Source organism: Rhincodon typus, chromosome 11, assembly GCF_021869965.1.
Source record: "Rhincodon typus isolate 14 chromosome 11, sRhiTyp1.1, whole genome shotgun sequence".
NCBI classification, from domain to species: domain Eukaryota; kingdom Metazoa; phylum Chordata; class Chondrichthyes; order Orectolobiformes; family Rhincodontidae; genus Rhincodon; species Rhincodon typus.
Genome location: NC_063342.1, coordinates 38,348,880 through 38,363,647, shown reverse-complemented (window position 1 = coordinate 38,363,647; position 14,768 = coordinate 38,348,880). Strand labels below are relative to the sequence as shown.

Genomic DNA, 14,768 nt, shown 5'->3' with positions numbered 1-14,768 from the left:
AGGAGGGTCCAGACCTGAAACGTCAGCTTTCCTGCTCCTCTGATGCTGCTTGGCCTGCTGTGTTCATCCAGCTCTACACCTTGTTATCTCAGATTCTCCAGCATAGGCAGTTTCCACTATCTCTGATTTATGTATAGAATCCCTACAGTGGGGAAACAAGCCATTCCGCCCATCAAGTCCACACCAGCTCTCCAGATAGCATCCTGTTCAGTTCCACCCCCCTCCACTCTATCCCCATAGGCTAATCCACCGAGCCTGCACATCCTTGGACACTATGGGCAATTTAGCAGGGCCAAACCACCTAACCTGCACATCTTTGCACTGTGGTAGAAAACCAGAGTACCCAGAGGGGACTTAAGCAGACACAGAGAGAATGTGAAAACTCCATAGAGATGGTCGCCTGAGGGTGAAATTGAACCAGAGTCCCTGACGCTGTGAGGCAGCAGTGCTGAGCCACCGTACCATTTATTTTTAAGCTTACATTTTTGAATTTGAACTCATTTTCTCTGTGTCTAAAGGAGTTAAGTTTGGTTATTCCATTTTCTCTTCATTTCTTTTGTGAGTAATAAACTTCTGTTTTATTGTTAAACCAAAACAAAAGAACAAAATATGATCTGTCAAGTCAGTTTCAGTCTGGGATTTGACTTGTCCAGTAATAATATCTGCTGGGAGTATGACAACATTTTATATTGGCTCTCATCATTTGAACTTTACAAATATTCCAAACACATTGTAGGGATATTCTTCAATTAATATAAAATCAGGGATTTAATGGCCACAGCATATAGTTGACAAAAAGGTTTAACCACTTCTGGATCATGCTGTTATGCAGATATATTGATCTCTTAGAAAGTCTCATGCATCATAAAATGAAAAGCCAGCATATAAATTCAAAAGAAATATAATACCAAAGATTATGTGCTACATGTTAACTCAATTACATATGCTGGTTGTTTTCAGGTCACCAATATAATCCTCCATATAGATTTGAGCAAAATAACTCATAACATCAAGAATCAAAAATTCTCTCATGCTTCTAAATTGATCTAATCAATAAGGTTTTCTATGTTCATGCTATTCTTTGAATGAGGCCTGACAACATTTTAAAGATGATCGCTCACTATAGGAAGGATGTGATTGTGCTAGAGAGAGTGCAGAAGAGATTCACCACTATGTTGCCTGAGCTGGAGCAATTCAGCTATGAAAAGAGACTTGTATAAGTCGGCATTATTTTCCTTAGAGTAGAAAAAGGCTGATGGGTATCGAATTGAGGTGTACAAAGTTCTGAGGGGTGCAGACAAGATAGAGAGGGAGAAAATTTCCACTTAGTAGGGGGTTCAATAACCAGATGGCACAGTTTAAAGGTAAGGAGCAGGAGGTTTAGAGGAGATTTGAGGAAAAACCTTTTCATGCAGAGGGCTGTGGCCATCTGAAACTCACCGCCTGAAAAAGTTGGCAAAGACGAGAACCCTCAAGGCATTCAAGAACTATTTAGATGAACACTTGAAAAACCATACCTTACAAGACTATGGGACAAGTGCTAAAAACAGGATTAAAATAGAATAGATGGATACTTGACAACTGGTGTAGACACAATGTTTTATATAACCTGTTCCATGATGTAAAACTTCTATTACTCTTTGGCTCCATGACTTGATTTGAAATTAAGGATCTTCAATAGCCACCGGGAACTAATTTCAATCCGAAACATTGAGCTAGGAAACTTTTTGAAATCATCTGTATCTTCACAGAAGGCACAAATCAATGAAACAATTTATCCAAATATTTTAAATGGAAAATTAAGTGGCATCAATTAAAACTGAGGTCAGATCATATATGACACATTTTTATTCACATAACTTTATGTAAAATGTAATTTTACTATACGAAATCCCCAGTGCAATCCTTATACCAAATCAGAACATTCTGATGAGGGGTAGAATTCTTTTTATTGCTACTGTTCTACTATTTTAGAATACACACAGAGAACTACTTGTTTAGAGGCCCATTATATTTATCACTCTATTGGGATTTCTGCCTCTAATCTAGATAAAGCACTGCTCTGAAAGTTACCCGAGTCATATTATTACTGTTCTGCCAGTTTTAGAATGTCCCCTGAGTATTATTTGCACAGAAGCCATTTATATTCATAATTCTATAGAGATTTCTGCCTCTGATCTAGATAAATCACTGCTCTAAATGTTGCATGAGTCATATTAACAAATAGTACAGAAGGACATCTGTCTACCAACAACTCTCAGCAGGAAGAAAGAGAGCTTTTTTTTTAAAAAGATCTCTCATCAACCACATGTCAAATTACAATTTTTCTACTCAGAACTTTATACATTTCAATAAGGTCATCTCGCATTCTTCTAAACTCGAATGGATGTGAGCCCAACCAGCCCAGACTTTCTCATAAGGAGACTCCTTCATCCAGGAATCAGGGAACATTCATCGAACTGCTCCCAATTCAAATATATCCCTCCTTAAATAGGGAAACTGAAACTGTACAAAATACTCTAGCGGCAGTCTCATCAAGTCTTCCCTACTTTTATACTCCATCCCCTCACGTAAAGGTCAATATTCCGTTTGCCTTCCTAATTTCTTGCTATACCTTCATGCTAATATTTTGTGATTCATGCATGCAGACGTCCAGATCTCACTATACTGCAGCATTAGGCAGTCTCTAACCATTTATGCAATATTCTGCTCTTCTTTTCTTCAGACCAAAGTGAATAGCTTCACATTTTCCCATACTTTATCAGCTATGTTTCGCCACACTCACTTAGCCTATCTGTATCATTTTGCACATTCTTTGGGTATACAGAGTCATAGAATCATTCAGCATAGAAACAGACCTTTCGGTCCAACTCGTCCATGCCAACCAATTTTCCCAAACTGAAACGAGTCCCCTCTGCTTGCATTTGTCTCATATCCCTCTAAACCTTTCCTATTCATGTACCTGTCAAAATGTCTTTTAAATACTAGGGGGTATGCATTTAAGGCGAGAGGGGGAAAGTTCAAAGGAGATGTGAGGGGCAAGTTTTTTTAAACACACAGTGGAAGGAGTCTGAAGCACACTGCCGGGGTGGTGGTAGAAGCAGATAAGATGGGGGTGTTTAAGGGACGTTCAGATAAGCACATGAATATGCTAGGAATACAGGGATAAGGGCCAGGGCAGGCAAAAAAGATTATTTTAATTTGGTATCATGTTTGGCACAATGTCCTGAGTGAAGGACCCGTTCTTGTGCTGTACTGTTCTACATTGTAACTGTACCTGCATCTACCACTTCCCCTGGCAGCTCATTCCACTTACAAATCACCCTTTGTGTGAAAATGCTGCCCCTCAGATCCCTTTTAAATCTTTCTCCTCTCACCTTAAAATTATTCCCTCCAGTTTTGAACTCCCCAACCCTAGGTAAAAGACCTCTGTTATTCACCTTATCTATGTCCCTCATGATTTTATAAACCTCTATAAGGTCACCCCTCATCCTCTTACATACCAATAACAGATGTTGAACTGACTGGCCTATAGTTACCTGTTTTATTTTGTCTCCTTCCCCTCATTAAATAAAGTTGTTACATTGGGAGTTTTCCAATCCTCTGGGACTTCTCCAGAATCTTAAGATTCCTAGAAAATTTATACAAATGTATCTAATATTTCTGCAGCCACTTCCTTAAATATTCTAGGATGTCTTCTCTCACTCTCTCTCTTTGTCACTTCACCCTCCTTTTGCAACGCTCTCCTCGTGCCCCCCTTCACTCTTCACACCCACCCCTCTCTCTTCATATCCTCTGTTTCTCTCCACATCCTCTCTCTCTTTGTTCACGCCATTCTATCTTTCCCTCTCCAGCCACTCTTCTTGCCCTCTGCTGCTCTGCCTCTCCATCTGACAATGTTATCTCCCTGTTTCCCAGGTGTGCTCTCTATCCTGGTTCAGCATGGCATGACCATGAAACTGTTGCAGGAGGGACTGAAGAGGTTTGCACAGTCACGGGATACCCAGACCTGAGACCTGCTTGACCAAAATTTGGAAGATTGTTCACGCAGTATTTATGAACCTGCACCGGACTTGATTGACATGAGGGCTGTTTTGTTTAGTGTCCATGTATGTGAACCCTTTTAAAACTGTCTCCTTCTGTTGTATCCTTTGAGCCTTTGAATGTTTTTTTTCTCAAAAGCAAACTGTCCCTAGATTAAGACATTGCATGAGAGACAAAAAAAGAGACAGATAAAGAAAAAAAGCGAGATGGTGGGAGGGTGTAAGACCAGGGTGCAAGTGAGAGAGATTGGGGGGCGGGGTGGGAGAAGAGAGAGATGCAAGGAGAGAAAGAGACAGACAGGGAGAGAGAGAAAGATGGAGGGGAGAGAGAGAGAGAAGGACACAGGGAGAAGTGGGGGGAGGTGGAGAGAGAGAGAGAGATGGGTCTTTATATTATCAGCAAATTTGGCTACGATGTACATGATCCCTTCATCCAAGTCATCAATATATATTGTACGTACATAAAGCATAAATGCTGGAATGTGACCACTTTGCACCTCCCTTGTTAGTCCTGCCAAAATGCATGGAGTCAAGGAAAGCTCCCTCTATTTAAGTAACATTAGCAGATGTCAGTGCTGCTTGGGTGTATCCGAGTGTATTTACTGCCAAGTTCATTGTAGGTTGTTAGTTTAGGGGATAGTCTCTTCAGAATTAAAGTTTTATTGCACCCTAACAACAGAAATAATTTTAACTGGCAGAAGGAAAACAACCTGAATTTGCAAGTGCATCTAATCTCTGGTTGATGATAAATTGGGTCTTACCTGCGCCAACCATACACTGCATCCTATTGAGGGTCCAGGATTGTCTCATGTAGAAAGTATCAGCTGCTAATTCTTGGCCACCTCCTGATGATAGAAAGCAGTTCAGAAAACAACATTCTTTTGTACACTAGTTCTAGCTGACAACAAAACTCAGAATCCATGACTGAAGGGTAACCAGGTTCTTCATACATCAAATTATGCTTGTTTTAAAAAAGATTAAACTGCTCCAAAAATGATCATTTGTCCAGTGGTTGGTTGCTGCTGGTTGGACTGAAACATATGTAAGCCTCTTGTCCAGGAAGTTTTATGGGAGGCAATGGTGTGTTGGTAAAGTCACTGAACTTGGAATCCAGAGCCTGAGGCTAACCTTCCAGGATGATGAGTTTGAATCCCAGCATAGCAGATGGTGAAAATTAAATTCAATAACTATTGTCAATCATCATAAAAGCCCATCTAATTCATGAATGGCCTTTAGGGAAGAAAATATACTACAACACTATGGTTGACTCTCAATTGCCCTCTGAAATGGTTAAATGAGACACTTAGCTGAATTAGGTCACAACAAAGTCTAAGAAAAATATCACTTCTGCCTTCGCGAATTCTGTTTTTGCCAAGTTTATGACCAACTTTGCCTCCTGTAGTCTCTCAAAAAGCTCTGCAAACTGATCCATGTGATCTTTGCATGAATGGCTAAAGATCACCAAGTCATCTATATAGACAGCACAATTAGTTAATCCTGCCACAACTCTGTTCATAAGTCTTTGAAAAGTGGCTGGTGCATTTTTCATTCCAAAAGGCATTGCTTTAAATTGATGTAGACCATTTGTGGTGACAAAAGCAGAAACTTCTTTTTGCTTTTTCTGTCAAAGATACTTGCCAGTAACCGTGAAGTAAGTCCAATTTTGTGATGTAAGTGGCTTGTCCTACTTTTTCCACACAGTCCTCCACCCTTGGAATTGGTTATGAGTCAGATTTGGTCATGGCACTGACCTTCCGATAATCTACACAGAATTGTTGAGTACCATCAGGTTTAGGAACTAACACGATTGGCGAACTCCACTCACTTTGACTCGGCTCGATGATGTCTTCTTGGGGCATTGCTTCCACCTCCTACTGAACCTGCACTGCTTTGAGAGAATTAAGCATATAAGGGTGTTGTTTTATCGGAAAAGCATTTCCTACGTCAACCTCATATACTAGAGTATTAGTCCTCCCCATTCTATTTCTACATATGTCTTCATAGCATTGTAAAGAGTCTTTCAATTCAGTTCTCTGTTTCTAGGTCAGATAGCTCACTACCCTATCCCATTCTTTAAAGACTTCCTCATTATTCAATTTATTCTGAGATACATCAAAATCCAAATCATCTGGATTTGATTCTTCATTCTGATTGGTAGTAACTAATACCAGTTTCTCCAGTTCCCTTTCCCTGTCATAGCAATGTTTCAGCATGCTCACGTGACATACCCAATAAATTCGTTTCCTATTTGACACCTTTACCAGATAATTCACCTGACTTAACTTGTTCTCAATCTGATAGGGACCACCAAACCTTGTTTTAAAGGGATCTCCTACCACTGGTAACAGCACTAATACTTTATCCCCATGGGCAAATGTATGAATTTTAGATTTCTTATCTGCTTCTTGCTTCATTATTCAAACGTTACCTAGCTAATTCACCTACTCTGTTTAATCTTTCTATCACCTCAGATACATAATCTAACTGTAAGATCTCTGTCTTCAGACCTATCAACTTTTCCTTAGTTAATTTTAAAGGCCCTCTTACTTCAAGTCCGAATATCAATTCAAATGGAGTAAACTGAGTCGATTCATTTGGAGCATCTCCAATAGCAAATAAAATAAATGGGATACTTTTATCCCAATCATTTGGGTAATCCTGGCAATAATCCCTCAGCATTGTCTTTAGGGTCTGATGCCACCTTTCCAACGTTCCCTGGGATTCAAGATGGTACGTACTTGATTTAAAGTGTTTGATGCCTAAACTACCCATGACCTCCTTAAATAGTTTGGCTATAAAATTGGACCCTTGGTCTGACTGATCTCCCTGGGTAGTCCATAACTGGTAAAGAAAGCAAGCAACTCCTCTACAACCTTTTCTGCCTTGACATTCCGTATTGGAATTACCTCCAGAAATCTGGTAGGCATATCTATTATGGTTAATAAATACCGTTTCCCACTTTTGGTTTTAGGGAGGGGCCTACACAATCAATCATAACCCATGTGAAAAGTTCTTCAAATGTGAGAACAGGCATCAAAAGTGCTGGTTCCATTACTGCCTGGGGCTTTCCTACCATCTGACATGTATGACAGGTACGGCAAAATTCAACCACATCTTTGTGTAATCCAGCCCAATAGAAATGCTTTTGTATCTTAGTCTTCCTCCTCCTAGATGACCTCCTACAGGCAATTTGCGTGCTACTCGCGATACTTCCTGTCTGTATTCTACTGGCAACACTATCTGGTGAACTTCTGCCCATTCCTCACCTGCACTAACCTGCCAAGGTCTCCATTTCCACCTTAAGATTTTATCCTTAAGATAATAACACTCTGGAATACATTCTGATTCCTTTTCTGAGTAGGCTTTATGAAATAAATCTTTTATTGTCTCATCTTTTTGTTTTAACTCCATTAGTCTTTCAGAACTAAATATCTCTGCCTGTTCCTCTACCTGCTTAGGTTCTTCTTTTACCATTTCATCAAACAGAGTGGACCTTAGCTCCTTCGTCTTTCCCTTTGGTTTTCCCTTCTTGCTTTAACTTATGGCTGTGGGATCTTGTCACCACACAGTCTGAAAACATTCCAGGGTATTTTCCTTTCAACTCCTCAGTTGCCTGGTTTTCTTTCAGCTTCTCCACTGGAAGGGGCATCTCTCTCACCTGTGATCCAGCTATATCATTGCCAAGAACAAAACGTATTCCTGGAATAGCCAATTTTTGAATCACTTCCACTATCACTTTCCCCAGTATTGATTGGACTTTCTAGCCTTTCCTTACACAGGGGAACACTATTTCCCTCTCCATTTATTACACAGATTATTACTCTCTCGGGCAATATTTCAGAAGGAGTGCAAATACATTCACCTCTTACTATTAGAGACTGACCAGCTTCCGTATCTCCAAATATGGTAACTTTTTTATCTACTCCCCCTGTTCTACCTGAGTAAACCTTACCCACACAGGTGAAGTCTTTGAAAAGGTCAGTCACTATCTTACATTCCAGCCCGTGAGTAGGCTATGCAATCTCCTGCAGCTCCTCGACTTCTCTTGGGATTTCCTTCACTACTTCAACTAATCTCACTGGTTTAGCCTCTTTTACCACATCTTTTCTCTCAGTGCCTTTCTTAGACCACCAGCACTGTCACTTTGTACGTCCCACATTATTGCAGTGAAAACACCAGAGGTCTTTCACCTCTTTTGCACCTCTTGGCTTCTTTTTTCACATGTGTTAAACTGTTCCAATGTGATCTACTTTTTGTTTTTCATCGAAGGATCTCTCTCTTTCCCAAATTCTATCCCTCAGGGAATGAAATTATTGTCAGAAGCTAGATTTCAATTTATGTACTAATGCATATTTATCCACCATCTCTGCAGCTCTTCACACTGTTTTAACTTTCTGTTCCTCAACATGAGTTCTTATCACTTCTGGAAGTGAGATTTTAAACTCATCCAGCAGACTAACATCTCCAAACATCCTCATAGGCCTTTTCTATCTTTAATGCTCTCTTCCATCTATCGAAATTGCTCTGTTTAATTCTTTCAAACTCGATATACGTCTGACCTGGTTCCTTTCTTATATTTCAGAATCATTGTCTATATGCTTCTGGTACCAATTTGTAGGCACTCAAAATAGCCTGTTTTACTTCTTCATAGTTTCCCGACACACCTCTGACAGGGCTGCAAACACCTCACTAGCTCTGCCTACCAACTTGTTCTGAATTAACATTACCCACATAAACTCTGGCTAGTTCATCTGTTTAGCCAATTTCTTAAAGGAAATGAAAAAGGCTTCTACAACTTTTTCATCAAATTTTGGTAAGGTTTTGGCATATTTGTATATATCCCTACCAAGCATTTGGCTATGATGAGGTTGCTCATCATCACTCTCCTCCTCACCAAGCCTACTTTCTACCTTTATCTACATCCTTTTAAATTGACTTTCCTGTCTAACTGTCAAATTCTGAAGTTCCATCTCTTTCTCTTTTTCTTTTTACTCAGCTAAGAACCTCCTTGCCCTTTCTTTATCTTCTAACATAGTTCTTCTTTTTCTTTCTTTCTCTTCTGTCCTGGCTCTTCTTTCCCTTTCTTTCTAATTGTCCTCTAACTCCCACCTTTTAAGTTCACTTTCTAACGCCAGTTGTCTTATTTACAATTTAATTTTTTCTAACTCCACTACACTTGACGGTTTCTCTGGTGTACCAAAATGCTTGACTTACTCCGTTACAATTTCAGCTTTCCTCTTATCTGTAGTTAAACCCAGTTCTAGCCTGTCTACTAATACTAAAACTGACTCCTTTGTCTGTCTTTCTGAACTTTCTTGGCAAATTTGGCAAGCATCTTCGACTCCCAAAAACTCTTTCGTAATGTTAAGAGCTATTTCCCCACTTTTGACTTAACCAACAACAAGCAACTGAAATTAAACACATTTTCCACTTCTCACTTAAGTTTTATTTGAAGATGTAGGACACTAATCCCTAAGTCTGTTTAAATCTGCTTGGACCTTTTGTACCTCAAACCTGTTCAAATCTGTCCAAATCTGTTCAGATCCATTCCAATCAGTTCAGATCCATTCAGATTCGTTCAAATCCGCTCAGATCTGTTCAAATCCTGTTTACTCTAGCCGATGGCAGTTAACTCTCCCCAGATGGCAGTTAGCTCTCTCCAGATGCCCAACTACCCCTTCTTTTATACCCATGATGACATATCAATTTCTTACAATAGGATTGGTCCTATGTTGTTAAAACCATGAGATGCAAATTTAATTGGTTTTTGGTCTCTAAGAACCTGACTCAAATTAGTTGGCAAAATTCAAAACTCGTTGTCTTGGTCACAAAACAAAACTGCTGGTTGGCCTGCTAGCTGTACAGCCTTTTGATACAAATGTTTCAATTTGACTGCTCTGTGTGCAGCTGCAAACCCACAAGCTGCTCACAGACTTTTTTTTTAATCTCTAAGCATAGAAAAAGCACATCATTTTACAAAGGGACCACACACTGCTTTTGCCCTAGCATTTTACAAACACCAATATTTTACAAACACCAAATTCTAATGTCCTGCCTTCCAATCTACAAGTGCTTTACCCAACTTCACAACATCGTACTGCTCGCAAAACAAAGTTTTTCACTGCACTTAGGCATATGTGACTAGAATAAAGCAAATCAAATCAAATCAAGTCCACTCCTCCTCTACCCTCAACACAAATTCTCTCACAACAATTCTATGCCATCTTTCCATGCAATCACAGAAGGTGCCACTTTTGCCTGTTTATTTCCTCCCTCCTCAACATCCAAGGCCCCAGACACACCTCCTAGGTAACATAGTGATTTATATGCACTCATTCAATCTAGTCCACTGAATTTGCTGCTCAAATGTGACCTCCTGTACATAGGGAGACTAGGTGATTGCTTTGCCAAACACCTATGCTCGGTTTGTCAAAATCACCCTGAGCATCTAGTTGCCTGACTCTTTCAACACACCACCATGTTGCCATGCCAACATTTCTGTCTCAGGCATGCTGCAGTGAGACTGAGCACAGTCTGGAGGGACAATAGCTCATCCAGTCATAGAGACCTACAGCACAGAAAAAAGGCCTTTTGGCCCAATATGCCCCTGCCTGTAAAAACAACCACCTAACTATTCTAGTCCCATTTTCCAGCATATAGTCCATAACCTTGACATTGCAAGTGCAAAACAAAATACTTCTTAAATGTTATGAGGGTTTCTGCCTCTACCATCCTTATAGGCAGTGAGTTCCAGATTCCCTTACTCTCTGGTTAAAAAAGGTTTTCCTCTCATCTCCTCTAATCTTCTGCCCCTCATCTTAAATGTATGTGCCATGGTCATTAATCTCTCCGTCAAAGAGTAAAACCTCTTTCTGTCTACCTCATCTAAGCCCCTCATAATTTTATACATTTCATGCACGTTCCCTCTCAATCCCCTTGCTAAGTGAAGCAACTGCAGTCTGTCCAATTTCTCTTCATAACTGAAACTCTCCAGCCCAGGCAACATCCTGGTAAATCACCTCTGCATCCTCTCCAATGCTATCGCATCTCTCCTATAATATGGATTCCAGAGCTGCACACAATACTTTAGCTGTGACCTAACCAACATTTTATACAGTTCCAACAAAACATCCCTGCTTTTACATTCTATGTCTCAACCAACAAAGGCAAGTTTACCATATGCCTTCTTAACCACTTTATCCACCTGTCCTGATATAATGAGGGAGCGGTGTACATGCAAACCAAAGTCCTTCTGATCCTTGGTGCTTCCCAGGGTCCAACAGTTCATCATGTATTCTTGTTTGTCCTGCCCAAGAATATCATCTCATATCTGGACTGAATTTGATTTGCCACTGATCAGCCCATCTGTATCCTCTTGTCCTCGTCACTATTTACCACCCCATTAAATTTTCTTTTGGTTGCAAAATTATTCATCAAGCCTCCTACAATCAAGTCTAAATCATTTATATAAACTACAAACAGTAAGAGCCCCAACACTCACCCCTGTGGCACCCCACTGGATACAGACTTCCAGTTGGAAAACCATCATCCTCTGCTTCCTGCCACTCAGCAAAATGTGGATCCAATTTGCCAAATACTGCCTTTGGGGCACAATATTGAATTTAACAAATTCAGAATGTGATCACCCTCCTCCATGTTGGTTACTTTCCCTGCATCCCTAGGTCCTGCATTTTTTTGCGATGTAGGATTCTTGCTAACTGTTCTTGTTAGCACCCTACCTAGCATTTATCTCTGTCTCGGCTTATCATCAGCAACCTTGTTTGCATATCCTTTCTCTCTCTCTCTTTCTCTGGGCTTTGCTTCCATCTGCTCTCTTCATGCCCCTCCCCCCATCAGCAGCAACATAAATATCATCCTGACCCTGCTAGTCTCAGTTCTGAGGAACAATCACTCAACATGAAAGATTAACTCTGTTTTTCTCTCTACAGATGCTGCCAAACCTGTCGTGTTTCTCCAGCACTCTCTGTTTTTGTCTCACTGAATCATACCTCATAATGTCTCAGTTACTGCTGTCACCATCCCTGGTTGTATCCTTTCCATTGGCTAGACAAATCCACCAGGGTGGTGGCGCCGTGGTATATAGTTGGGAGGAGTTGCCCTGGGATTTTTCACCATTGACACCATACCCATGCATTCCTAAGCACCAGGTCAAACATGGATATTGAAACCTCCTGCTGATTACCACTTGCCCCTACCAACCATCCCCCTATCCCATGTGGGGTCTTCAATATCTATTACCAAGAGTGACTCAGAAGCACCACTACTGAGCAAACCAGCTGATTCCTTAAGGACACTGCAGCAAATGATGAGGGAATCAACAAGAAGGGAAATCTTACATGGCCTTCTTCTCACAAATACACCAGTTGCAGCTGTGTCTGTCCATGACAGTTTCAGTAGGAGTGACAATCCCAAAGCTATTGTAGAAGGCAGCATGAAGAATAAGCACAGGCAGTCTGTAAAATTGAGGGGCCAACCCAGTAAAGCTACAACAGAAGACTTCATGCATGCCAAACAATAGAGATAGGACTAAGTAAATTCAAAACCAAAGGATTGCATCTACACTTTACAGCCTTGCCACGTTCAACTGTGACAATATATCATAATTAACCAGAGGAAAAGGCTCCACAGATATCTCTATTTCCAATAATGGGGATTCCCAGCAAAAGACTAGGATGAAGAATTGCGTCCACCTTCTCAGTGGATCATCCATATTGGCCTCCTCCTGAATTTCATGCAAAACAGTTACCAGTCTTCAGCCAATTTGATTCACTCCACGTAACATGAAGCAACAGCTGTAGGCACTGGATACTGAAAAGGTTATGAGCCCTGACAACATTCCAACAATAATACTGAAGACTTGTGCTCCAGAATTAGTCATGTTCTAAGTCAAGCTGTTCCAATACAACTACGATAGTGGCATCTATGTGACCATGTGGAAAATTTCCCAGCTATGTCCTGTCCACAAAAAGCAGGACAAATCCAACCAAGCCAATTATTGTCTAATCACTTTACTCTTTATCATCAACAAAGTGATGGAATGAGTTGTTGACAATGTTATCACGCAGCAAAATACTGAGATGTGGAAACTTGATCCGGTTCTCAAGTACTACAATCAAGATGTGAAGAGACACCTGGAGCTTTACTGCAGCTTTTGAGATTTTCTTCCTTATGGCCACATAGTTTGTGAACAGAAACCAAATTTACAAAGGGTTGTCAGACAACCATCAGCTCAGGGCCCTACACACTTCCAAAACCAGGTTTTCCAGAAATTAAGGACAATAAATTAATCTCTTTCTCAGTGAAAGTTGAGCTTGCCTATTTCCAAATGCATCTGACTTTCAGTATTCAGCAGGGAATCACAGCCCACATTATACTGTTCATTTCAGCAAGGAATCACATCAGTACCCTTCAAGGTCTTGCTTAACACTATTTTTAATGCAAAAAGTGTCCAAATACTTCAATATCTTCCAGTTTTCACAAATATAGATATGCATTCCCAATGCTTCCTCCACTATTGATGCACATTGGCAGTTATATGTACAACCTACAAGATGTATTGCAGTAATCAACCAAGGCCCCCTTGATACCACATTCCAACTCTGTGGCCTCAATTAAGTAGAAGGACAAGAGCAGCAATGCTTGGGAACACCACTATCCGCCAGTTTCCTTCAAGACATAACCATTCTGACTTGGAAAAAAATATTAGCATTCCTTCAATGTTGCTGGAACAACATCCTGGAATTTCTCAACAGCATCATGGGTATCCATACACTCCAAGGACTGCAGCAGTTGAAGGCGGCAGATCACCACTACCTACTAAAGGGCAATTAGAAATGAGCAACAAAAGATGGCCAAGCCAACAATACCCGCATCCTGTGCAGAGGTAAATTTTAAAAGCAGGCAATAAGAAAGATAAGCATGATAGCTTTTTTAGAGTGTGTTCTTACTTTAAACCTGTGCTCCAATAGATAGTAGACGTAACTGGGAATATTTGCTGAATATCTCTAGACTGAGGATAATGCTATTGCTACTTTGACTGAGACCAACTACTCAACACAATCAGCAACAATCGAAGTTTATCAGATGAAGCATTAACCTAATGAACCATCAGGTGAGTCAAATATTTGAGCGCAGAAATGCTACATGTAGTTTCCTGCCATAATTCATATTGGAGACCACATTAGAACCTGCAGGATGACAATATGACTCTTCTGCTAGAGTTATGAAAAGTGATTGGCAAAATTCCCTGGAGTTTTAATGTTCGGCCAGAATTTTATTTGCCCATGATAACAGGTTGGGAGGCAGGAAGTTTGTCAAAATAGTGCTACAAGGCATCTGGAAATTGTGAAATTGTCCTTCCACTATGCAATTCCATCAGCAGCAGAAAAAGAGTCAGATTGGCTGCCCACTGGCAGCCTATTTGAGCTGCTTAACTGTCTAATTAAAAGCCATTTCTACCTTCATGGGCATTTAGCCCACATAGATAGGGCCTATTTTTTGGGAGATAGCCAGCTATATTCTGGCATTCTCCCAGGGGACTCTGAGAGGGCTATACCTCCTCTGCTGACAATCAGTTGAGCAAGGAGTGTAATGGTCTAGACAGCAATAACCACACAATGGCAACAGTGCAGCCTTAACTCAGCAAACCCCAACCTTTGACAACAAGGTGCAGGGCTGGATGAACACAGCAGGCCAAGCAGCATC

At 40.5% G+C, this 14,768-nt stretch overlaps 1 long non-coding RNA gene across 1 annotated transcript in view; it reads right to left on the bottom strand.

Annotated features, from left to right (window-relative positions):
- Positions 1-14,768, bottom strand: part of LOC125484400 — a 17,964-nt gene that overhangs the window by 1,837 nt on the left and 1,359 nt on the right. Inside the window, exon 2 of the long non-coding RNA XR_007263235.1 lies at positions 4,805-4,888. This is a non-coding gene — a long non-coding RNA (uncharacterized LOC125484400). The remainder of the gene's footprint in view (positions 1-4,804; positions 4,889-14,768) is intronic.